The sequence below is a fragment of the Rhinopithecus bieti genome, unplaced genomic scaffold (genome assembly GCF_001698545.2).
Source record: "Rhinopithecus bieti isolate Rb0 unplaced genomic scaffold, ASM169854v2 scaffold_35253, whole genome shotgun sequence".
In the NCBI taxonomy this organism is placed as follows: Eukaryota; Metazoa; Chordata; class Mammalia; order Primates; family Cercopithecidae; genus Rhinopithecus; species Rhinopithecus bieti.
Window position 1 is genome coordinate 41,681 of NW_016814756.1, and position 24,398 is coordinate 66,078.

A 24,398-nucleotide genomic window follows, 5' to 3' on the forward strand; every position below is an offset into this window, starting at 1 on the left:
AATAGCAGTGAAGATAATGAACATCCTTGCCTTGGTTCCTGATCTTAGTGGAAATGCCTCTAGTGTTTCCCCATTAAAAAAAAAAAAAGGGGGTCATTTTTGACAACCTGTATTTGCCTAAGAAATTATTCATTACATCTAGGTTTCAAATTTATTTCAAAGACTAAAATTTGTCTTTTGATTTTACATTTCTTCTGTTTCCCCTTGTCATTTATTTTGCATATTTATGCTTTCTCCTTTTTTTCATCAACTTAGCTTATGGTTTATTTATATTGTTAATTTTTTCAAAACTAGGATTTTGATTTAATAATTAGATGTTTTCTATTTTTTCCTCATTAATTTCTGTTTTTATCTATACTAAATTTCTATCATGTGCTTTCTTTTGAATTACTTTGTTGTTCTTTACCTAGTTTTTTTGAGCTAAGAATTTAATTCATTTTTTATTCCTTCCTTTTCATTGACAAAAGGTATTTACTGCAATGAGTTTTACTTTGATCACTGCTTTAATTCACCATATAGATTTATTATTTTTAATTGACACATAATAATTGTATATACTGATGGCGTACACAGTGATGTCTTAATACATACAATGCATAGTTATCAAATCAGGGTAATTAGTATATCCATCTTCTCAAATATTTAACATTTCTTTTACTGGGAACATTCAAAATCCTCTCTGAGCTATTTGAAAATACATAATAAATAATTGTTAACTACAGTCATCTTACAGCGCTATATAGTCTACAGACAGATATGTAGTTTATGAAGTGATTTGCCTTTTTTCCCAAAAATTCTGTTATTTACGTTTGCATCTCCTCTTTCACCCAGAAATAAAGATTTTAAAGTCTTCTGATGGAAGGGTCTTTTTCTTTCTGTTAACAAATTCTAGTTTTATTGTACTGTGATCAGAGATGTGGTTTGTAACATTTCTACTTTAAGGGAGTTATTGATACTTTGTCATCTAATAATGAATTTTTCTGAATGTGCTCAGGGTACTTCAGAATATGTATTCCCTACTATAAAGGTGAAGAACTTGACATATGTACAAAAGATCTACTCTATTAATAGGTGATTTAGATTGTATACCCCCTACTTATTTATCTACTTTATCTCTCTTGTACTAAAAGTAAGCTAATAAAATGTATTATTCATATGTTTCTAGCTATACCTCTCTACATCTCCATGGTTTTTTCTTCATAAAGGTTGTTGTGGTGTTATCTCTTGCATATATACTGAGTAACATATTTTCACTGTGGATTGTGGCTTTAATCATTACAAAGTATCCTTCTTTGTCACATTTAATGCTTTTAGCCTTGAGCTCCACTTTGCCTGGCATCTACTTTACTTTCTTTTTGTTTCCATTTTCCTGTTATAATTTTGTCTATCCCTTTATTTTCCACCTCTCTGTATCACTTTAAGTGTGTCTCTTACATACAGTATTGTTTTGTTTGTAAGCCAAACTGAAACTTTTTCTTTTACTACATGGATTAAGCCTATTCATGGTTATTGTTATAACTGATACACTTGATTTTGGCTATATCATAATAATCTATAAAGGTATGTATTATACTTGCTGCTTCTGTCTCCAAGAGATACATGCTATTTGCCTTTATATTTTAAATTTCGGTAGTTAGGAAGATTTATGTTTTTTTCTAGTGAATTTCTTTGTGATTAAACCTTTTTTGATGACCTTAGTTCCCTCATTTTCTCACTTATTTTACTATGTCTGGATTAAAAGGATTTTCCCCCCAGTATTTTGTAGCACCTACCTGTTGACTATACAAGGTTTTTCCATTTTACTTTTTTCCTATCCCTTCTCCTCCCATTTTTTCATCATATTATTTCTTTGTCAGTGTATAACATTTTTACATTTGTCTTCCACACTCCACTGTAGAAACATTTCCACTGTTTTGCTCTTACATAAACATTTTTATATTTTAAAACACTTACCATCAGTCTTCTCAATAAAGTTTTCCCAGACGTCATTTGACTGGATAAAGCTAATCCTCTAGAAAGTTCCTCAGAAAGAGCTAATGGGTGCAGAATTCCCTGTATTTGAAAGACAGCTTCCTTAGATAAAAATCAGCCACTCACACTTCCATTGGGTACTTTTTTTTTTTTTTTGAGACAGAGTGTCACTCTATAGCCCAGGCTGGAGTGCAGTGGTGCGATCTCGGCTCACTGCAACCTCTGCCTCTTGGGTTCAAACAGTTCTCTGACTCAGCCTCCTGAGTAGCTGGATTATAGGTGCCTGCCACCATGCTTGGCTATTTTTTGTATTTTTAGTAAAGATGGGGTTTCACCATCTTGGCCAGGCTATTCTTGAACTCCTGACCTTGTGATTCGCCCACCTCAGCCTCCCAAAGTGCTGGGATTACAGGCATCAGCCACCGCGCCCAGCCTCACTGGTTACTTTTAAAATATTGCTGCATTGTTGCCATATTTTGTATGTTGATTTTTCAAAAGTCTGATGCTGGTTTGAACCCTCTGCCTTTGTAAGTTGTTTGATCTTTTTTTTTTTTTTTTTTTTTTTTGCCTGAAAGCCTTAATAATTTTATCTTTAAATTCTGATAGTTTTACTACAGTATGTCTTAGAGTTGATTATTCTAGGTTAATATTCCCAGTTACCTAATGAAATCTTTCAGTGTATAGAAGCAGGTCTCTCATTAGTTCTGGAAGTTTTCCTGGATAATGGCTTTAAATATTAGCTCTTGCTTTTCTTCTTCAGAGACTCTGAGTCCTTTGTTTCCCGTCTTCCACTTCCACCACTTCTCTCTGACTCTCATCACTTCTTTCTTTGGGACCTTTTCATTCTCTTTGGTTGTTCTTTCTTTGGTAGCCTTTATTAAATTTTCATTTGAATCTATTCTCTCTTGTGCATCTCATATTATGTTTCATTTCTGAGGTAATTTTTTATATTTCTTCCATTTCCTCCCTGAATTCAGTGAATTCTTTTTCATTTTTCCATTTTTGTGTGTGTGAAATTCAAGATTGCTTTTCATATCTTCAAATGCTAATTTGAGCACATTCATTTCTGTTTTGAGTGAAAACTTACTGTTTTTTTCTGCTTCATGTTTGTTTGGGAGGTTGGAGGACTGACCTCTGTGAAATTTTGTTGCCCTGTTTTCTGCAATCGTTATAGACTTTTCTTTTGGTTCACTTTTACAATACTTGGATATTTTCAAGTTTCTTAGTTTAATGGCACACTTTTCTTTGCCTAGAGAAATCCAGGCCTTTGGAAGGATTTGTATGTGTTTTATTGACAGCGAAGGGGTTACAAGAACCTCTAATTTTTTGGTTCTCAGTGACAGAGCAGGAGCATCGCCATCTTGGACAAGCACTGCCATTTTCAAGTTCACCTTGATCAAAAACTGCCTAAATCCAAAGGGCATCAGCCAACGGCTAAAGTCAGCATGACCAAAAATCACAAATGACACCTCCAACCAGAAACATTCCAACCATAAAATAAACCCCTCCCTGACCAGAGAGACACGCCAGCCTCGAGACATCCTCCCCTCTAATCCGAGAGATGTCAGCCCCAAGATAACCTCCCCTCTGACCAGAGACATTCCAACTCCACCAAAACTTCTCCCCACACAGAAACATTGTGTTCAGAATTGTGATAAGAAACACAGAGCTTGTGATAAGCCCTCTCACCCTAAAAAAAAAAATCAATACTCTTTTTTTTTGTTTCTGAGACTGAGTCTCGCACTGTCACCAAGGCTGGATGAAGTGCAGTGGCGTAATCTTGTCTCACTGCAACCTCTGCCTCCCAGGTTCAAGCGTTTCTCTTGCCTCAGCCTCCCGAGTAGCTGGGATTACAGGCGCCTGCCACCACACCTGGCTTTTTTTTTTTTTTTTTTTTTTGTATTTTTAGTGGAGACGGGGTTTTACTTTGTTAGCCAGGATGGTCTCGAATAGCTGACCTCATGATCCACCCACCTCGGCCTCCCAAAGTGCTGGGATTACAGGCATGAGCCACCATGCCTGGCTAATAAATACTTAGTCTGTAAGAGAGAGCGCTCCTGACCAAAATCAGCCAGAAGCCCCTCTCATGTTTATTCTCCAAAATAAACCTGTCTTTGACTGTTGAGCTGCTTTCCATGTTTCTTTCCTCTTTCTTTAACTCTTACACTTAAGACCTTGAAGAACCCTGACTATCTACCTTTCCTTCTTTTTCCCGTTGAGCACCTGATTGCCAAAAGGCACTACTTTTTTCCTTTTTGCCTTTTTTCTCCTGGAGAAGTGTATGTTTGGAACACTGTCCCTTTATGTTGTGCTGGCCCTTTTAAATTACACTTGCCCTTTTATGTTGAGTATTTCTCTTTAAATTGTGCATACAGCCTTTGAGACAGAGTCGCTCTGTTGCCAAGGCTGGAGTGCAGTAAAGTAGCACGATACTGGCTCACGGCAACCTCCAACTCCCAGGCTCAAGTGATTCTCTCATCTCAGCCTCCTGAGTAGCTGGGACCACAAGCACGCCCACCATGCCCATGTAATTTATGTACTTTCCTTGTTTAGTAGAGATGGGGTTTCACCATGTTGCCCAAGCTATTCTATTGTGCTTAAATCTTTAAATCAAGTATACTTTGAAAACTGTTTCCTATAGTAAATGATCTTATCTTCTCCACTAACTTTTCAGTATTTTCTGAATTACAACTATGGAGTCCTAATCAGGGAAAAGTCAGGCTGGCAGGACCAAGGAAAAGCAAAAAGAGAACGCAGATAAGCTGTAAGTTGGCCTTTCTTCATGGTCCAGGACACACAGCCCTCCTGCACAAATAACTCACAATCTTCCTGTGCCCAACTTATCACTAGACCATCAGCTAACAGAAAAATGTAAGTTATCTAACTGCAACCTTGGTGTTATCAGTACTGCACAAAGCCCTCTTCAGCACAGCATGAGCACCATCGTATAAAATCCCCGGCAAGCCTTTGTCTCCCTGAAGTCAGCTCTGCTCTTGCTGACTGGGCCACTGCACCCTAGCAACATGTTTTCACTTTTTTAAAAAATCTGTCTTTCTTTACCTACACCTGCCTTGGTCAATTTTTTTTACCGTCTTCGTGACACCAGCCTCAAATAGTTACTACTCACAGCAACAACTTTAATCTTTCTAGTTGTTGTTCCCACCTGGTGGTTGCTAACCTCCCTCTTCTATCTGTCTACAACTTTAGTGGTTGGCCACTGCTTGCCCCAAAGACTTTGAGGGTGCAGGGGGGTGCGGTTCAGGGGAGGGATGAGGAATTACCACACTGGCATTTGTCAGTTTTTCTTTTTACTCAAAGAGGTTTTGTACTTTTGAGTATTCTCTGAATTGAAATAACTCTGAGGGTGTAGTTTTACCAAGAACAACTGTAGTTATAAAATTGTTTCTTATCATTTAGGGAGATTTTGAGTCATTGATTCGTATATAGCCTTCATCGTCTTCAACTAACTACAAGTCAATATCTGTCATTTAGCTGGTGTGTTTAGACAATTCATATTAATTACTGATTATGACTGGATTGAAACCTGTGATCTTGCTAGTTTGTTTTTTGTTTTTGTTGTTGTTGTTCTGCAGGAGACTAGAGTTTTATTATTACTCAAATCAGTCTGTCGTCTTGCTAGTTTTGTATTTGTTCCATCTGGTCTTTGTTTCTCTGCCCACCTCCTCTACCCCCGCCCCCTTTCTGCCTGAGTTTGGGTTAACTGAACACTTTTTTCTTTTAATAACTTTGGTACGAACTATTTTTATTATTCCATTTTACTTCCTTTACTAGCTTATTGTTAATACCTCTTTAAATTTTTTTTAGTTGTTGCCCCAGGGTTTATAATTTATATCTTTACTTAATCAGTCTACTTTCAACTAACAGAGTATCACTTCGTGGCTAGAATAAGAACCTCACAAGAGTACATTCCCAATACTTTCCTTCTATTCTTTGTGCAATTGTTCTAATATATTTTACTTTTATATATGCTTTAAACACATTACACTACTATCTTTTTAGACATATATTGTCCAGAATAATTTTCAAAAGAAAAAAGTGAATGTGATTTTGTCTTGGCTTGTTTCCAATGTTCTTTTTGTGTAGCTCCAAGTTTCTGCTTGGTATCATATTCTATCTGAAAAATATCCTTTAACATTTCTTGCAGAGTAAGACAGCTACCAATAAATTATCAGTTTGTATTGTGTAAGAAAGTCTTTAGGCTGGGCACAGTGGCTCATCCTAGCAATCCCAGCACTTTGGGAGGCCAAGGTAGGAGGATCACTTGATGCCAGAAGTTCAAGACCAGCCTGAGCATTGTAATGAGACTTCTCTCTACAAAAACAAAAATAAAAAATTAGTCAGGCATAGTAGTGTGCAACGGTAGTCCTAGTTACTCAGGAGGCTGAGGTAGGAAGACTGCTTGAGCACAGGAGTCATGCCACTACACTCCAGCCTGGACAACAGAGCAAGACACTGTCTCATAAATTAGTAAGTCTTTACTTTTCTATCACCTTTTAAAGATACTTTCACTGGGTATAGAATTCTCAGTTGACATGCCCTTGTCTTCTAGCTTGCATGTTTTCTGAAAAAAACAAAAAACAAAAAAAAACAGTCTACTCTAATCTGTTTCTATGTGTATAATGTTTTGTTTTTTTTTTTGTGGGGGGGGGGGTACCTTTAAAATTTTCTCTTTAAATTTTTTTTTTGGCAGTTTCACCGACATGCCTAGAGGTATGTGTGTGTGTGTCCCATGAGGTATTCTTTGAGTTTTCTGGACATGCATTTTGTTGTCTGTAATTAATTTTAGAAAAAAAAAAGGGCCATTATTACCTCAAATGCTTTCTCTCTCCTTTCTCCTTCTGGAATATTTATTTATTTATTTATTTATTTATTTATTTATTTATTTAGAGACAGAGTCTCACTCTGTCATAGAGGCTGGAGTGCAGTGGCATGATCTTGGCTCACTGCAACCTCCACCTCCCGGGTTCAAGCAATTCTCCTGCCTCAAGTCTCCCAAGTAGCTGGGACTACAGGCACATGCCACCATGCCTGGCTAATTTTTTGTACCTTTAGTAGAGAGCGGTTTCGCCAAGTTGGCCAGGCTGGTCTCGAACTCCTGACCTCAGGTGATTCATCCACCTCAGCCTTCCAAAGTGCTGGGATTACATGTGAGCCACCACAACTGGCCCTTCTCCTGGAATTCTACGTATGCTAGTCTGTTTGATATTCTCTCAGCTCTTGGAATTCTTTTTTAGGAATTCTTTTTGTGTGTCAGTTTACATCATTTTTATAGACCTATCTTCAGGTACATTTATTCTTTCTTTGGCTGTGTCAAGTCTACTAACGAATCTGAAAGCAATCTTCATGTATGCTACTGTTTTTAATTACTAGCATTTCCATTTGTTTCTTTCTTTCTTTCTTTCCTTTTTTTCTTTTTTTTAGACAGAGTTTCGCTCTCGTTGCCAAGGCTGTAGTACAATAGCGTGGTCTTGGCTCACTGCAACCTCTGCCTCCTGGGTTCAAGCGATTATCTCGCCTCAGCCTCCTGATAGTGGGATTACAGACATGCGCCACCACGCCTAATTTTTGTATTTTTAGTAGAGACGTGGTTTCACCATGTTGGCCAGGATGGTCTCAATCTCTTGACCTCATGATCCACCCGCCTTGGCCTCCCAAAGTGCTGGGATTACAGGCGTGAGCCACCATGCCCAGTGCCTATTTAGGTCTTATTTAATTTCTGTCACCAATGTTTTGTAGTTTTTAGTCTACATATCTTATCCATCTTTCATCAGATTTACCCCAAAGTATTTCATATTTTGATGCCACTGTAAACAGGATTAATTGCAATTTACAACTGTTCTTAGCAAGTATATAGAACATAAATGTATTCTGCAAATTTGCTAAGCTCACTTATTCTTGTAGCTTTTGTTGGATTCCACAGATTTTCTACATAGACAATTGCATCAGCAAACAAAAAGTCTCAGTTTTCTTGTTCAAATTGTTTTCCTTGATACTTTTCTGTATACTTGCTCTATGTTTTGAGAGATGGGTACTGAAATTTCCAGCTATAATTGTGGATCTGTTGATTTCTCCTTTCGATTCTACCAATTTTTGTTTCAAGCACTGTGAAACTCTGTTATTAGCTCCATAAACAATTAGTATTACTTCATCCTCTTGGTAAGTTGACCCCTTTATCCTTAGTAATATTATTTATTCTGGAGTCTACATTATCTCATGTTTACAAGAAGAATACAGCTTCTTGTGATTATAGTTAGCATAGTATATCATTATTCATTGTTTTACTTCTAATCTATTTCTTTATATTTAAGGTATGTTTTTATAGGCATCATAAAGTTGGATTTGGCATTTTTAAGAAATCCAAACTGAGCTGGGCACAGTGGCTAATGTCTATAGTTTCAACTACCTGGGAGGACCGCTTGAGCCCAGGGGTTTGAGGATGCAGTGAGCTATGATCATGTCAACCGCACTGAGTGACCCCATCTCTTTAAAAAAATCCAATCTAGCAATCTTTGCCTTTTAATTGTAGTGTTTAGAATAGGTGCCTTTAATGTAATTATTGATGTGGTTGGGTTTGAGTCTGTCTGTCATCTTGCTATTTCTTTTGTATTCATCTCATCTGGTTTTTGTTCCCTTTTTTCTTTCTTTTTAGATGGAGACTTGCTCTGTCACCCAGGCTGGAGTGCAGTGGCATTATCTGGGCTCACTGCAACCTCCGCCTCCCAGGTTCAAACGATTCTCTGAGTAGCTGGGATTATAGCCACATGCCACCGTACCTGGCTAATTTTTGTATTCTTAGTGGAGACGGGGTTTTGCCATATTCACCAGGCTGGTCTCTAACTCCTGACCTCCTGACCACCTGCCTCGGTCTCCCAATGTGCTGGGATTATAGGTGTGAGCCACTGTACCCAGCCTGGATTTTTTTTCCCTTTTCTTTTCCTCTGCAACCTTCTTATGGGTTGAATATATGTTATGATTCTATTTAACCCTTTTGTTGGCTTATTAGCTATAACTCTGCATTGTTATTTTAGTGGTGGCTTCATACTGTAAATCTTTAACTTACTAGATTTTCTTCAAGTGATAAAACACTTCATAAAGAGGGTACAAACTTTATAGTAACAAAGTACCATTTCTCCTCTTTACCTCACGCTATTTTTGTCACAGACTTTAATTTTACATATGTTATAAAGCCCATACTAAATTAAGATTTTTATTTAAGGCCAGGCGTGGTGGCTCATGCTTGTAATCCCAGCACTTTGGGAGGCTGAGGTGGGTGGATCACGAGGTCAGGAGACTGAGACCATCCTGGCTAACATGGTGAAACCCCATCTCTACAAAAAGAAAAAAAAAAAAAATTAGCCGGGCATGGTGGCGGGTGCCTGTAGTCCCAGTTACTCGGGAGGCTGAGGCAGGAGAATGGCGTGAACCCGGGAGGTGGAGCTTGCAGTGAGCCAAGATCGCGCCACTGCACTCCAGCCTGGCGACTGAGCAAGACTCCGTCTCAAAAAAAACAAAAAGATTTGAGCAGTCAATTAACTTTTAAAATTACTTAAACAAGAAAATTGTATTGTTTATCCACCCAGTTTAACATTCCCTGTATTCTTCATTTCTTTGCATAGATCCATATTTTCATATCATTTTCATCCTGGTGAAAAAAATCCCTTTTATAATTACATGTGACTCTGCCAGAGATAAATTCTTTCAGAGTTTTTTAGGTCTGAAATTGCCTTTTTATCACCTTCACTTTTGAAAGTTATTTTCACTGGGATCGAATTCTGGACTGACAGTTGTTTTTAGCTGTTGTTTTTTTTTAAGTACTATCCATATGTTGTTTTGGTGGGATCAATCTACTGTCAACTCCCTTCAGCCTGAAATAACTTCATTTACTATAATATTTACTGTAGAGCAGGTCTGCTGGTGACAAATACCTTTTAGTTTACCTTCATATGAGGAAGTCTTTATTTCACCTTCATTCCTGGAAGATATTTTCAGTGGATATGGTATTCTGAGTCATCACTTCCTTTCTTTCAGTACCTTAAAGATGGTGTTCCACTGTCTTTTGACTTCCAGATTTTCTCATGGGAAACCCACAGTGATGTGTACATGTAATGCATCATATTCCTCTTGCTTTCAACAGTTTTCCTCATCTTTGGTTTCCAGCAATTTCTGAGAATACAGTCCTTCAAATTTACCTTGTCTAAGTTTCTTGAGTCTGTAAATTTATCTTTCTCCAAATTTGGAAGTTTTCAGTCATTATTTTCTCAAAATTTTTTTTCTGCACCAATACCTTTTAAACTCTTCTTCAGGGACTTCAATGATACGAATGTTAGGCCCTTTGGTATAGTCTCACAGGCCAGTGAGGCTGTTTATTTTTGTTTTCTTTTTTCTCTCTCTCAGTTGGGATTATTTCTACTGGTTTATCTTTAAATTCACTAACCTGTTCCTCTAACATCTCCATTCTGCTACTGAGACAAACCAATGATTTTATTATTATTATTATTATTAAACTTTAAGTTCTGGGATACACGTGCAGAACGTGCAGGTTTGTTACATAGGTACACCTGTGCCATGGTGGTTTGCTGCACCCATCAACCTGTCATCTACATTAGGTATTTATCCTAATGATATCCCTCCTCTAGCCCCCAAACCCGAGACAGGCCCCAGTGCATGATGTTCCTCTCCCTGTGTCCATGTGTTCTCATTGTTCAACTCCCACTTATAAGTGAGAAGATGGTGGTGTTTGGTTTTCTGTTCCTGTGTTAGTTTGCTGAGAATGGTTTCCAGCTTCATCCATGTCCCTGCAAAGGACACGAACTCATCCTTTTTTATGGCTGCCTAGTATTCCATGGTGTATATATGCCACATTTTCTTTATCCAATCTATCATTTACGGGCATTTGGGCTGGTTCCAAGTGTTTGCTATTGTGAACAGTGCTGGAATAAACATATGTGTGCACGTGTCTTTATAGTAGAATGATTTACAATCCTTTGGGTATATACCCAGTAGTGGGATTACTGGGTCTAATGGTATTTCTGGTTCTAGATCCTTGAGGAATCACCACACTATCTTCCACAATGGTTGAACTAATTTACACTCCCACCAACAGTGTAAAAGCATTCCTATTTCTCCATACAACCTCTCCAACATCTGTTGTTTCCTGACTTTTTAATGATCGCCATTCTAACTGGTGTGAGATGGTATCTCATAGTGGTTTTGATTTGCATTTCTCTAATGACCAGTGATGATGAGCTTTATTTCATAATCTCTTCTTTTGAGAAGTGTCTGTTCATATCCTTTGCCCACTTTTTGATGGGGTGGTTTTTTTTTTCCTTGAAAATTTGTTTAAGTTGTTTGTAGATTCTAGATATTAGCCCTAGATGGATAGACTGCAAAATTTTTCTCCCATTCTGGAGGTTGCCTGTTCACTCTGATGATAGTTTCTTTTGCTGTGCAGAAGCTCTTTAGTTTAATTAGAACCTATTTGTCAATTTTGTCTTTTGCTGCCATTGCTTTTGGTGTTTTAGTCATGAAGTCTTTGCCCATGCCTATGTCCTGAACGGTATTACCTAGGTTTTCTTCTAGGGTTTTTATAGTTTTAGGTCTTACATTTAAGTCTTTAATCCATCTTGAGTTAATTTTTGTATAAGGTTTAAGGAAGGGGTCCAGTTTGAGTTTTCTGCATATAGCTAGCCAGTTTTCCCAACATCATTTATTAAATAGGGAATCCTTTCCCCATTGCTTGTTTTTGTCAGGTTTGTCAAAGATCAGATGGTTGTAGATGTGTGGTGTTATTTCTGAGGCCTCCGTTCTGTTCCACTGGTCTACATATCTCTTTTGGCACCAGTACCATGCTGTTTTGGTTACTGTATCCTTGTAGTATAGTTTGAAGTCAGATAGCATGATGCCTCCAGCTTTGTTCATTTTGCTTAGGATTGTCTTGGCTATGTGGGATCTTTTTTGGTTCCACATAAAATTTAAAGTAGTTTTCTTCTAATTCTGTGAAGAAAGCCAATGGGAGCTTGATGGGGATAGCATCTATAGATTCTATAAATTACTTTGGGTAGTATGGCCATTTTCACAATATTGATTCTTCCTATCCATGAGCATGGAATGTTTTTCCATTTGTTTGTGACCTCTCTTATCTCCTTGAGAAGTGGTTTGTAGTGGTTTGTAGTTCTGCTTGAAGAGGTCCTTCCCATCCCTTGTAGGTTGAATTCCTAGGTATTTTATTCTCTTTGTAGCAATTGTAGTAATTGTGAATGTGAGTTCACTCATTATTTGGCTCTCTGTCTATTATTGGTATATAGGAATGCCTGTGATTTTTGCACACTGATTTTGTATTCTGAGACTTTGCTGAAGTTGCTTATCAGCTTAAGGAGATTTTGGGCTGAGATGATGGGGTTTTCTAAATACCCAATCATGTCATCTGCAAATAGAGACAATTTGACTTCCTTTCTTCCAATGTGAATACCCTTTGTTGCTTTCTCTTGCCTGATAGCCCGGGCCAGAATTTCCAATAATATGTTAAATAGGAGTGGTGAGAGAGGGCATCCTTCTCTTGTGCCTGTTTTCAAAGGCAATGCTGCCAGCTTTTGCCCATTCAGTATGATATTGGCTGTGGGTTTGTAATAAATAGCTCTTATTATTTTGAGATACGTTCTGATACTGGCTGTGGGTTTGTAATAAATAGCTCTTATTATTTTGAGATACGTTCCATCAACACCTGCTTTTTGAGAGTTTTAGCATGAAGGGTGTTGAATTTTATCGAAGGCCTTTTCTGTATCTATTGAGATAATCATGTGGTTTTTGTCATTGGCTCTGTTTATGTGATGGATTACGTTTATTTATTTGTGTATGCTGAACCAGCCTTGCATTCCAGGGATGAAGCCAGCTTGATCGTGGTAGATAAGCTTTTTGATGTGCTGCTGGATTCGGTTTGCCAGTATTTTATTGAGGATTTTTACACTGATGTTCATCAGGGTTACTGGCCTGAAATTTTCTTTTTTTGGTGTGTCTCTGCCAGGTTTTGGTATCAGGATGATGTTGGCCTCATAAAATGAGCTAGGGAGGAGTCTCTCTTTTTGTATTGTTTGGAATCGTTTCAGAAGGAATGGTACCAGCTCCTTTTTGTACCTCTGGTAGAATTCGGCTGTGAATCTGTCTGGACCTGGGCCTTTTTTGGTTGGTAGGCTATTAATTACTGCCACAATTTCAGAACTTGTTATTGGTCTATTCCGGGATTCGACTTCTTCCTGATTTAGTTTTGGAAGGGTGTATGTGTCCAGGAATTTAACCATTTCTTCTAGGTTTTCTAGTTTATTTGCATACAGATGTTCATAGTATTGTGTTATGGTAGTTTGTATTTCTGTGGCGTCAGTGGTCAGATCCCTTTTATCATTTGTTATTGTGTCTATTTGATTCTTCTCTCTTTTCTTCTTTATCAGTCTGGCTAGCGGTCTATCTATTTTGTTAACCTTTTCAAAAAAACAGCTCCTGGATTCATTGATTTTTTGAAGAGTCTTTTGTGTCTCTATCTCCTTCATTTCTTCTCTGATCTCAGTTATTTCTTGTCTTCTGCTAGCTTTTGAATTTGTTTGCTCTAGCTTCTCCAGTTCTTTTGTTATGGTAGGGTGTCAATTTTACATCTTTCCTGCTTTCTCCTGCGGGCATTTAGTGCTATAAATTTCCCCATAAACACTGCTTTAGCTGTGTCCCAGAGATCATGGTATGCTGTGTCTTTGTTCTGATTGATTTCAAAGAACTTATTTATTTCTGCCTTAATTTCTTTATTTACCCAGTAGTCATTCAGGGGCAGTTTGGTTAGTTTCCATGTAGTTGTGTGGTTTGAGTGAGCTTCTTAATCCTGAATTCTAACAGGACTACACTGTGGTCTGAGCAACTGTTTCTTATGATTTCCGTTCTTTTGCATTTGCTGAGGAGTGTTTTACTTCCAATTATGTGGTCAATTTCAGAATAAGTCCAATGTGGTGCGGAGAAGAACGTATATTCTGTTGATTTGGGGTGGAGAGTTCTGTAGATTTCTATTAGGTCTGCTTGGTCCAGAGCTGAGTTCAAGTCCTGAATATCCTTGGTAATTTTCTGTCTCATTGATCTGTCTAATACTGACAGTGGGGTGTTAAAGTTTCCCACTATTATTGTGTGAGAGTCATTATTGTGTGAGAGTCTAAGTCTCTTTGTAGATCTCTAAGGACTTGCTTTATGAATCTGGCTGCTCCTGCATTGGGTGCATATACATTTCATATATTTAGGATAGTTAGCTCTTGTTGCATTGATCCCTTTACCGTTATAATAATGCCCTTTTTCGTCTCTTTTGATATTTGTTGGCTTAAAGTCTGTTTTATCAGAGACTAAGACTGCAACCCCTGCTTTTTTTTTTTTTTTTTTTTTTGCTTTCATTTGCTTAGTAAATATTCTTCCATCCCTTTATTTTGAGCCTATGTGTGTCTCTGCATGTGAGATCGGTCTCCTGAATACAGTACACCAATGAGTCTTGACTCTTTATCCAATTTGCTAGCCTTTGTTTTTTAATTGGGCATTTAGCCCATTTACATTTAAGGTTAATATTGTTATGTGTGAATTTGATCCTATTATTATGATGGCAGCTGGTTATTTTGCACATTAGTTGATGCAGTTTCTTTACAGTGTCGATGGTCTTTACATTTTGGTATGTTTTTGCAGTGGCTGGTACTGGTTTTTCTTTTCCATACTTAGTGCTTCCTTTGGAGCTCTTGTAAGGCAGGCCTGGTGGTGACAAAATCCCTCACCATTTACTTGTCTGTAAAGGATTTTATTTCTCCTTCACTTATGAAGCTTAGTTTGGCTGGCTATGAAATTCTGGGTTGAACATTCTTTTCTTTAAGAATGTTGAATATTGGCCCCCACTCTCTTCTGGCTTGTAGAGATTCTGCAGAGAGATCCGCTGTTAGTCTGATGGGTTTCCCTTTGTGGGTAACCCGACCCTTCTCGCTAACTGCCCTTAACATTTTTTCCTTTATTTCAACCTTGGTGAATCTGACGATTATGTGTCTTGGGGTTGCCCTTATTGAGGAGTATCTTAGTGGTGTTCTCTGTATTTCCTGAATTTGAATGTTGGCCTGTCTTGCTAGGTTAGGGAAGTTCTCTTGGATAATATCTGGAAGTGTGTTTTCCAACTTATATCTATTCTCCCTGTCACTTTCAGGTACACCAATCAGATGTAGGTTTGGTCTTTTCGTATAGTCCCATATTTGGAGGCTTTGTTTGTTCCTTTTCATTTTCTTTTCTTTAATCTTGTCTTCATGCTTTATTTCATTAAGTTGATCTTCAATCTCTGATATCCTTTCTTCCATTTGATCGATTTGACTATTGATACTTGTATATGCTTCATAAAGTTCTCATGCTGTATTCTTCAACTCCATCAGGTTATTTATGTTCTTCTCTAAACTGGTTATTCTAGTTAGCAGTCCCTGTAACCTTTTATCAAGGTTCTTAGCTTCCTTGCATTGGGCTAGAACATGATCCTTTAGCTAGGAGGAGTTTATTATTACCCACCTTCTGAAGCCTACTTCTGTCAATTTGTCAAACCCATTCACTATCCAGTTTTGTTCCCTTGTTGGTGAGGAGCTGTGATCCTTTGGAGGGAAGAGTCATTCTGGTTTTTGGAATTTTTGACATTTTTGCACTGGTTTTTCCTTATCTTCATGGATTTATGTACCTTTGATCTTTGATGCTGATAACCTTTGGATGGGATTTTTGTGTGGGTGTCCTTTTTGTTGATGTTGATGTTATTACTTTCTGTTTGTTAGTTTTCCTTCTAACAGTCAGGCCCTGCTTCTGCATGTCTGCTGGAGTTTGCTGGAGGTTGACTCCAGACCTGTTTGCCTGGGTATCACCAGCGGAGGCTGCAGAACAGCAAAGATTGCTGCCTGTTCCTTCCTCTGGAAGCTTTGTCCCAGAGCAGCTCCCACCAGATGCCAGCTGGAGCTCTCCTGCATGAGGTGTCTGTTGACCCCTGCCGAGAGGTGTCTCCCAGTCAGGAGGCACAAGGGTCAGGGATCCACTTGAAGAGGTAGTCTGACCCTTAGCAGAGCTTGAGTGCTGTTCTGGGAGATCTGCTGCTCTCTTCAGAGCCGGCAGGGAGGAACATTCAAGTCTGCTGAAGCTGCACCCACAGTCGCCCCTTCCCCGAGGTGCTCTGTCCCAGGGAGATGGGAGTTTTATCCACAAGCCCCTAACTGGGGCTGCTGCCTTTCTTTCAGAGATAGAGATAGAGATAGAGACTGTTAGTTTTCCTTCTAACAGTCAGGCCCTTCTGCATAGAGAGAAGAAATCTAGAGAGGCAGTCTGGCTACAGAGGCTTTGCCAAGATGCAGTGGGTTCCGCCCAGTTTGAACTTCTAGGTGGCTTTGTTTATACTGTTAGGGGCAAACCACCTACTCAAGCCTCAGTAATGGCAGACGTCCCTCCCCCTGCACCAAGTCCAAGTGTACCAGGTCAACTTCAGTCTGCTGTGCTGGCAGCAAGAATTTCAAGCCAGTGGATCTTAGCTTGCTGGGGTCCGTGGGGGTGGAATCCACTGAGCTAGATCACTTGGCTCCTGGCTCACCCCACTTTCCAGAAGAGTCAACAGTTCTGTCTTGCTGGCATTCCAGGCGTCACTGAGGTATGAAAAAAAAAAAAAAAAAAAAAAAACTCCTGCAACTAGCTCAGTGTTTGCCCAAACGGCCTCCCAGTCTTATGCTTGAAACCCAGGGCCCTGGTGGCATAGGCACCTGAGGGAATCTCCTGGTCTGCAGGTTTGAAGACCATGGGCAAAGCATAGTATCTGGGCTAGAGTGCAACATTCCTCAAGGTACAGTCCCTTATGGCTTCCCTTGGCTAGGGGAGGGAGTTCCCCAACCCCTTGCACTTCCTGGTTGAGGCAACGCCCCACCCTGCTTCAACTTGCCCTCCAGGGGCTGCACCCGCTGTCTAACCAGTCCCAGTGAGATGAGCCAGGTACCTCAGTTGGAAATGCAGAAATGACTGACCTTCCACGTTGATCTCGCTGGGAGCTGCAGACCAGAGCTGTTCCTATTCGGCCATCTTGCCAGCCACACCTCCACGTCTGAGCCAATGAATTTTTTTACTTTACATATTATAGTCATTTCTAGAATTTTCATTTAGGTTTTTATATATAGCTCACTGTTAAGAATTCCTCTTCCCATTCATTTCAAGAGTATCCACCTTTATGGTACATGGTTGTACTAGCTGCTTTAAAGTATTTAAGAATCCCTACAACTGGGTCATTTTGGGGGTATCTATCATTACCTGCTCCCTTGAAAATTTCCAAGTTTTTTGCAATCAATGGATACTAACCCCAAAATGACGCAGTTGTAGGGATTAACACTGGTTCAAGGGAACCGATTTCCTTTCCTGGTTGACTGATTTTAGATTGCATCCTGGACATTTTGAATATTATGTCATGAGACTCTGGATCCTATTAAAAGCCTCCGGGGACTACTGACTTTTTTGTTTTAGCAAGGAATCAACCCAGTTAGTTTCAGATTACAAGTTCTGCCTGGCCTTCTGTGCATATTGGTTCCAATGTCAGTTCATACTCCAAAGCTTTTACTATGCTTCTTCAGGAATATTCCACACATGTAATGCTTTGGTAAGGTATCCATTCCTCCATGTCTCTCCTCATGTCATTTCTCCCATACCCTCTGGTTGTCAAAGACACCTTTCCCAGGTCGTCAGCCAGAAATATGGGGTTCTCTCAGAGTTTCAGCTCCCTGTACTATGCAAGTGGGCTCACCCTCATCATGAAGAGGCAAGAAAAGATAGAAAGAAAAAAATAATGTGGCTTTTCCCCTACTCTTCACCTAACAGCCGTCCCTTTTCTCAGTGGTAGGTTTCTTCTCAGGGTTTTAAGTGCCCACAATATTGCTGTTGTATCCTAGTAAAGTTGTTCCACAGCTAGGGCTGACCTCAGGACAGGACTAGGAAAGAAAATGAGAAAACACAAACAAACAAGGATTTTCCCCAGCTCTCCAGCTTCCAACCTTTTTTTTTTTGGAAACTGTGTTCAGGCCAGAGAGATGCGCTTCTTTCTGAGTCTCAGTTGACCACACCTACTATATAGTTCCCTGATTCAGACTGCCCTTGGGTCAAACTCAAGGTATAAAGATGAAAATTAACCATGAAACTCACTGTTGTTATACTGGTCGTTCATTAAGTATTGTTTTATCTCCCTAATTCACCTACTATATTTACTGTTTGGAGGCCTCAGGTAATTGTTTTTGTTTTTTTGTTCGGGGTTATTTATTATTATCATTATTATTGTTTGTAATCACTGGGAAAGATGGGCTCCAGTAGCCTTATTTTATCTCTGCTAGAATTAGAAGTCTCCTGGCTTTCACTTTTATTCACTGTTGTTCATTTCATTAGGCTTTGACGAAGGAAATTTTATGACTTGGCATCACTTCATCATCTTTCCTGAAAAGTCTGCCACAATTTCATTTTAAAATAAAATAAGTGTTAATCCAAATAAATCCGGAAAGTTGGCTTACCAACTGGGCAGGAAAAAGAGAAGGGAAGTAGGAGACTGAAAGGTTTCTCAACACGCATTAACCCACCTTTCTCCACTTCTGCCTGTGTGAGTGCTTTCATGAGGTAGAGGGGGAAATAAATAAACCTTTTGATTTCAGCTCCCTTGCTTGAAGAGAGAAAATGGATTATCCTTTGTTTAACTCATGCAACAAACTTTTATTGCATGTTTAATAATACAAAGCACTTTTCCAGGTATTGATGAAAAAAGTTATATGTGGTTCTTTCTCTCAAGGAATGAATAATTCAGAGGGCAGAAAAACTATGCAAATAATTATAGTACAATATATTAAAATACCAGAACAGACGTTAAAAAAAAAAACAAAATGAAGTGTTATAAGAGCAACTGAGGCTGGATGTAGTGGCTTCCCCCCTATAATCTCAGCACTTTGGGAGCTGAGATGAGAGGACTGCTTGAGGTCAGGAGTTCAAGACCAACCTAATCAACATGGCAAGACCCCATCTCTAAAAAAAAAAAAAAAAAAAAAAAGGAACAACAGAGAAGATAATGACTAATCTGGAACAACAGAGAAGATAATGACTAATCTGTTAAGAAAGAAGGAGGAAGTCAGTACCTATAATGACACGTATTTGAGCTATGTGGAAAAAGAAACAGAATAATTCCAGGCACAGGGAGAAGCATGTACAAATATAAAGGGTATCAAAGAGCATGATGAATCTGGGAAAGAGCTACAGCACTGATATGAACCCCAGGGAATACCAACATTTAGATGACAGGCAGAAGAAAACCAGCCATTTACTTCTGAAGTATCATAGAACAAAATGGAGAAATCAAAGAGGAGAGGAAATCCAGGACTATGGTTTCTGAAAGCCAAAGATGGCAGAACTCCAGGAAGTATTTAATCATGTTAAAACTGGGAGAGAGGTCAGATAAAATGTGGACAGAAAATTAACTTTTAAAATTAACTAAGTAAGAAGTTACTGGAAATCTTTGAGAAGAGTTTCACTACAGTGGTAGTGAAGTCATAATAGTATCTCATTTCCCCTCTTGTTCTAAACCATGTCCTGGCAGTAAATCTTCAGAAGTGATTATTCAGGAACAGCTGCACCATTCAAATAGAAAAGCTGTTTCAGGCTTGTATATTTCTTACTAAGTGGATGAACTTTTAACATTTAGTTTCCTTAGAAGGCGCAAAGTATTTTTCTCCCTCTACCCAAATCCACACATTATCCCCACAATTGATTTCAAAACTGCCTAGCTGATAACAGCTTCTACAACCCATTTATTTCTTTCTAAACCATGGTCTTTGAATTTTTCATTTGATTTTCTGAAATCAGGACATAACTTATCACATACTGATGCCCACTCCCCCGAGCACTCCCTAATGTGAGTGATGGATCATTCCTCAGGACTCAATTCCAGAATTCTATGCTATCTTCAGAGACAGACTTTCACTGGATGGGTCCCATCACATAAAGGTTTGCCTTCTTTTAATGAGTACAACAGTATAATCAGGTTGTCAGTATACGTTTAGTTAGTTAAGACACTAACTAAATCTTTTTTTTTTAACCGAGTTGTAATTTATACAATAAAATGTACAATTTAAATATTAAGTTAAATCAGTTTTGGCAATTGTGATCATCTATGTAACCTCCATCCAAAACAAAAATACTGAATATTTCCACCACCCCAGAAAGTTCCCTCATGCCCATTTCCAATCAATTTCCTCTAACCCAACAGACTTCTGATTTCTATTACCACAGATGAGTTTGGGCTGTTCTTGGAGTTTACACAAAGAGAATCATCCAGCATATATATTCTTTTGTATCTGTTTTCTTTCCAACATAAATGTTTTAGTTTATCCATGTTGTTGCCTGAATCAGCAATTTTTTCCCTCTATTGCTGAGTAATAGTCTATTGCATGAATATGCCACAATTTGTTCATTCTTCTTTGATGAGCATTTGGGTTGTTTCCAGTTTAGGACTATCACAAATATGAGGGGACTTCAAAAAAATTTGTGGAAAAATGGAATTAAAAAATAAACCTAATGGCTGGGCACAGTAGCTCACGCCTGTAATCCCAGCACTTTGAGAGTCTGAGGCGGGCAGATCACTTGAGGTCAGGAGTTTGAGACCAGCCTGGCCAACACGGTAAAACGCATCTTTACTAAAAATACAAAAATTAGCTGGGTGTAGTGGCACACAGCTGTAATCCCAGCTACTTGGGAGGCTTAAGCTTGGGAGGCGGAGGCTGCAGTGAGCCAAGAGCACACCATTCCACTTCAGCTTGGGTGACAGAACGAGATTCCATCTCAAAACAAAAACAAACCATAGGCCAGGCGCGGTGGCTTTCGCCTGTAATCCCAGCACTTTGGGAGGCTGAGGCGGGCGGAGCACAAGGTCAGGAGATCGAGACCATCCTGGCTAACACGGTGAAACCCCGTCTCTACTAAAAAAATAAAAAAAATTAGCCAGGCGTAGTGGCGGGTGCCTGTAGTCCCAGCTACTCGGGAGGCTGAGGCAGGAGGGTTGCGTGAACCCAGCAGGTGGAGCTTGCAGTGAGCTGAGATCGCACCACTGCACTCCAGCCTGGGCAACAGAGCAAGACTCCGTCTAAAAAATAAATAAATAAAAATAAAATTAAAAAACTATAAATTTTATTTATCGACATAGCTCCATTGAGTTCAAGACACATTTTAAAGTGATGATACCAGTCATTTAGTCCATCCCGAAACAACTGAAGTTGTTGGGAATGTAAGCATGTCAATGCAGTCATTTTTACATTTTTTTTTTTTTAAGGCGCAGGAGTAGATAACTTTGTTTGTATGGGGATCAAGATAGTTGCTCTGCTGTTGGTTTGAGAACTTCAACTCCAAGAGCAGGTTCGGGGTTCTCTTTTAATTCAAGGCCAGGCTTGTAAATTAAGCTGCCTTAAAGAAAAAAGAAGCACTGCAGATGAAAGAAGGGTATAGGAAAAACAAACACAGACTTTTAAGAACTAGCAACAAGCCAGGCATCGTGGCTTACGCCTGTGATCCCAGCACTTTGGGAGGCCAAGGCATGTCAGAGGATCCTTTGAAGCCAGGAGTTCAAGACCAGATAGGCAACATAACAAGACCCCACCTCTACTTAAAAACGCACACACACACAAATTAACTGGACGTGGTGACACACACCTATAGTCCCAGGTACTTAGGAGGCTGAGGTGGAAGGATCACTTGAGCCCAGGAGTTGGAGGCTGCAGTGATCTATGATCACAGCACTACACTCCAGCCTGGGTGACAGAGAGAGACCCTGTCTCAGAAAAACAAAAGAAAAGAGCAGCAGCACAAAGATCATTGGGAAATTCTTAGCCAAAACCAACTTCGGCAGTCTGGTTAGAGGAAAAGTCTCTCTCTGATTCTATTACTTAAAATCTATTACAGAATGAATCCGGAAATAGGTTTCATTTATCCTTGGTATGTGAGTTTTAAAACAAAAAGCAAAAAATCTCCATGATCTTGGATTCATGTCAATTTAATAATCATTTTGGGGGTGGAAAGGGCTACTTTGTCCCAGGCCCAGGGCTACTTTTAGGATAAGTTCTCTTTTCAGAAAGAGAAACACTAGGTATGACTAGTATCCCTTTTGCATATAATCACTTTGTGGGATGGCAGATGGTTCCAGGTTAGGAGTTCCCAAGCTCTAGTCTACTTTGAACACTCTTCAGACCATACTAGAAAGTTAGCCCTTTTCTAGGAACAAAGTGGGTACCTAGGAACAAATTCAGGTATGTTCAGTGAAGATAGGGCTACTTAAATCAATTCAAATAGCAACTGGAAATGATAGCCAAGGTTGTCACATAGTGATCAAGATGCTCTGCCTACCATTTACATAGATGTGAAAGTGCACTTTCATGCAGTTGGTATAGTCCTTTGGAGAGAGTTAAAGGGAGATAAATAGTGTCTTCCATACTGAACAGGCCTGTTAACTGAATACCTTGGAAGCTATTTCCTTGGAAGCTGACTTTTGCTTTCCTTTTACTTCAGTTAGCATCAGGAACTCGTTGCCTTGTTGGCACCAGATATTTCCCAATTCTGTCTTCAGAAGAGTCTGTTATTAAGAAATGCTGGCCGGCGCAGTGGCTCATGCCTGTAATCCCAGCACTTTGGGAGGCCAAGGTGGGCGGATCACCTGAGGTCGGGAGTTCAAGACCAACCTGGTCAACATGGTGAAACTCCTTCTCTACTAAAAATACAAAAATTAGCCAAGCATGGTGGCAGGTGCCTGTAATCCCAGCTACTAGGGAGGCTGAGGCAGGAGAATCGCTTGAACCTAGGAGGCAGAGATTGCAGTGAGCCGAGATTGCACCATTGTACTCCAGCCTGGGGGACAAGAGTGAGACTTCATCTCAAAAAAAAAAAGAAAAGAAAAGAAAAGAAATGCTTAAGCACCCATATTTTCAAGTGACTGGAAAAAGCAGGAAAATTAGTGTTCATGGTAAGAAAATGTTGTCATTATGCTTCCACGTATTCACAGAGTACCCCCTTTCCAGAATGAGCTACTCAGCTGTGTGAGAAAGCCTCTTGTTCATCCAGCTTTGGCAAAGAGATATTACCTGGGGAGCCACAAAATACTCCTTCACGACGCAATGGGAGTTTTGTAGTAATTCTTCAGCACAGTTGCCTTCTACTACATTGTCGGATCTCAGGTACAGACATCTGCCCTCCAGGACTGACTCCATGGGCTCCACCCGTCGGTGTCCACAGCGTGGAGCCCATGGGCGAAGATGATGGCTTTCTCTAGCTGTGCCACTGCCTCACGACTGCCCAAGTCCACAGGCACTAGAGGCTCCAGGGTCTCAATCACCTCAGCCATGATCCAGCCACTGCCCTGAGGATCTGTCTTGGAGGTGAATCCCCAGCACCCACCCAGGCACAAACACCCACACTCACCCTTTTTCCATTATTAACTGAAGAAAAATGGGTGACCTTTAGAGATTTTTTTCAAGATTAGGAAGCAAAAGAAAGTCAGAAGAAGCCAGATAAGAACTCTAAGGTGGATGCCTATGGACACTCTTGCAAAATTGCCCTTGTGTGATGAGAGGAACGAACAGACACACTGTTGTGGTGGAGAAGGACTCTCTGGTGAAGCTTTCCCAAGCGTTTTCCTACTAAAGCTTTGGCCAACTTTCTCTAAATACTCTCATAATAAGCTATTATCATTCTTTGGCCCTCCAGAAAGTCAACAAGCAAAATCCCTGAAGCATCCCCAAAAACTATTGCCATGACTTCTGCTTTTGACAGGTCCACTTTTGCTTTGACTGCACCACTTCCACCTCTTGGTAGCTATTGCTTTGATCATACTTTGTCTTCAGGATTGGACTGCTAGCCACATTTCTTCTCCTATTACAGTTCCTCAAGGAAATGCCTCAGCATCTTGATCTCACTTGTTTAAAACTTCCACTTAAAGCTCTGCTCTTGCCTGCAGCCAATCTAGATGCAATAGTTTTGACATCCATTAAATAGTTTGCTCAACTTTATCAGTCAGAATTGGGTAAGGCTGAACCAAATGAGGTGTCTATACATTGGCTATTGCTGCTGTTAATCATCAGTTTCAAAAATTGATGTAGATGGTCTGCTGCTGAAGATGAAGGGCTTCGTGGTCAACATTGTCTCATCCCTTCTTAATACAACTTATCCGTTTGTAAACTGCTGATTTCTTTGGGTCACTACTGCCATGCTTTTTTGTAACACATCAATAATTTCACCATTCTTCTACCCAAAGTTCACCATAAATGTAATATTTGTTCTTGCTTCAATTTTAGCAGAATTGATGCTGCTCTGAAATGGATTCTTTTTTTTTTTTTTTTTTTTTTTTT

The 24,398-nt window shown here is 39.5% G+C and overlaps 1 protein-coding gene and 1 pseudogene across 1 annotated transcript in view; both read right to left on the bottom strand.

Annotated features, from left to right (window-relative positions):
- The window catches only part of LOC108515220 (coatomer subunit gamma-2-like), a 71,744-nt gene that overhangs the window by 22,113 nt on the left and 25,233 nt on the right, over window positions 1-24,398 (bottom strand). The gene's annotated exons all lie outside the window — the stretch shown is intronic.
- Window positions 23,083-24,398, bottom strand: part of LOC108515221 (glutamyl-tRNA(Gln) amidotransferase subunit C, mitochondrial pseudogene) — a 6,756-nt pseudogene continuing 5,440 nt past the window's right edge.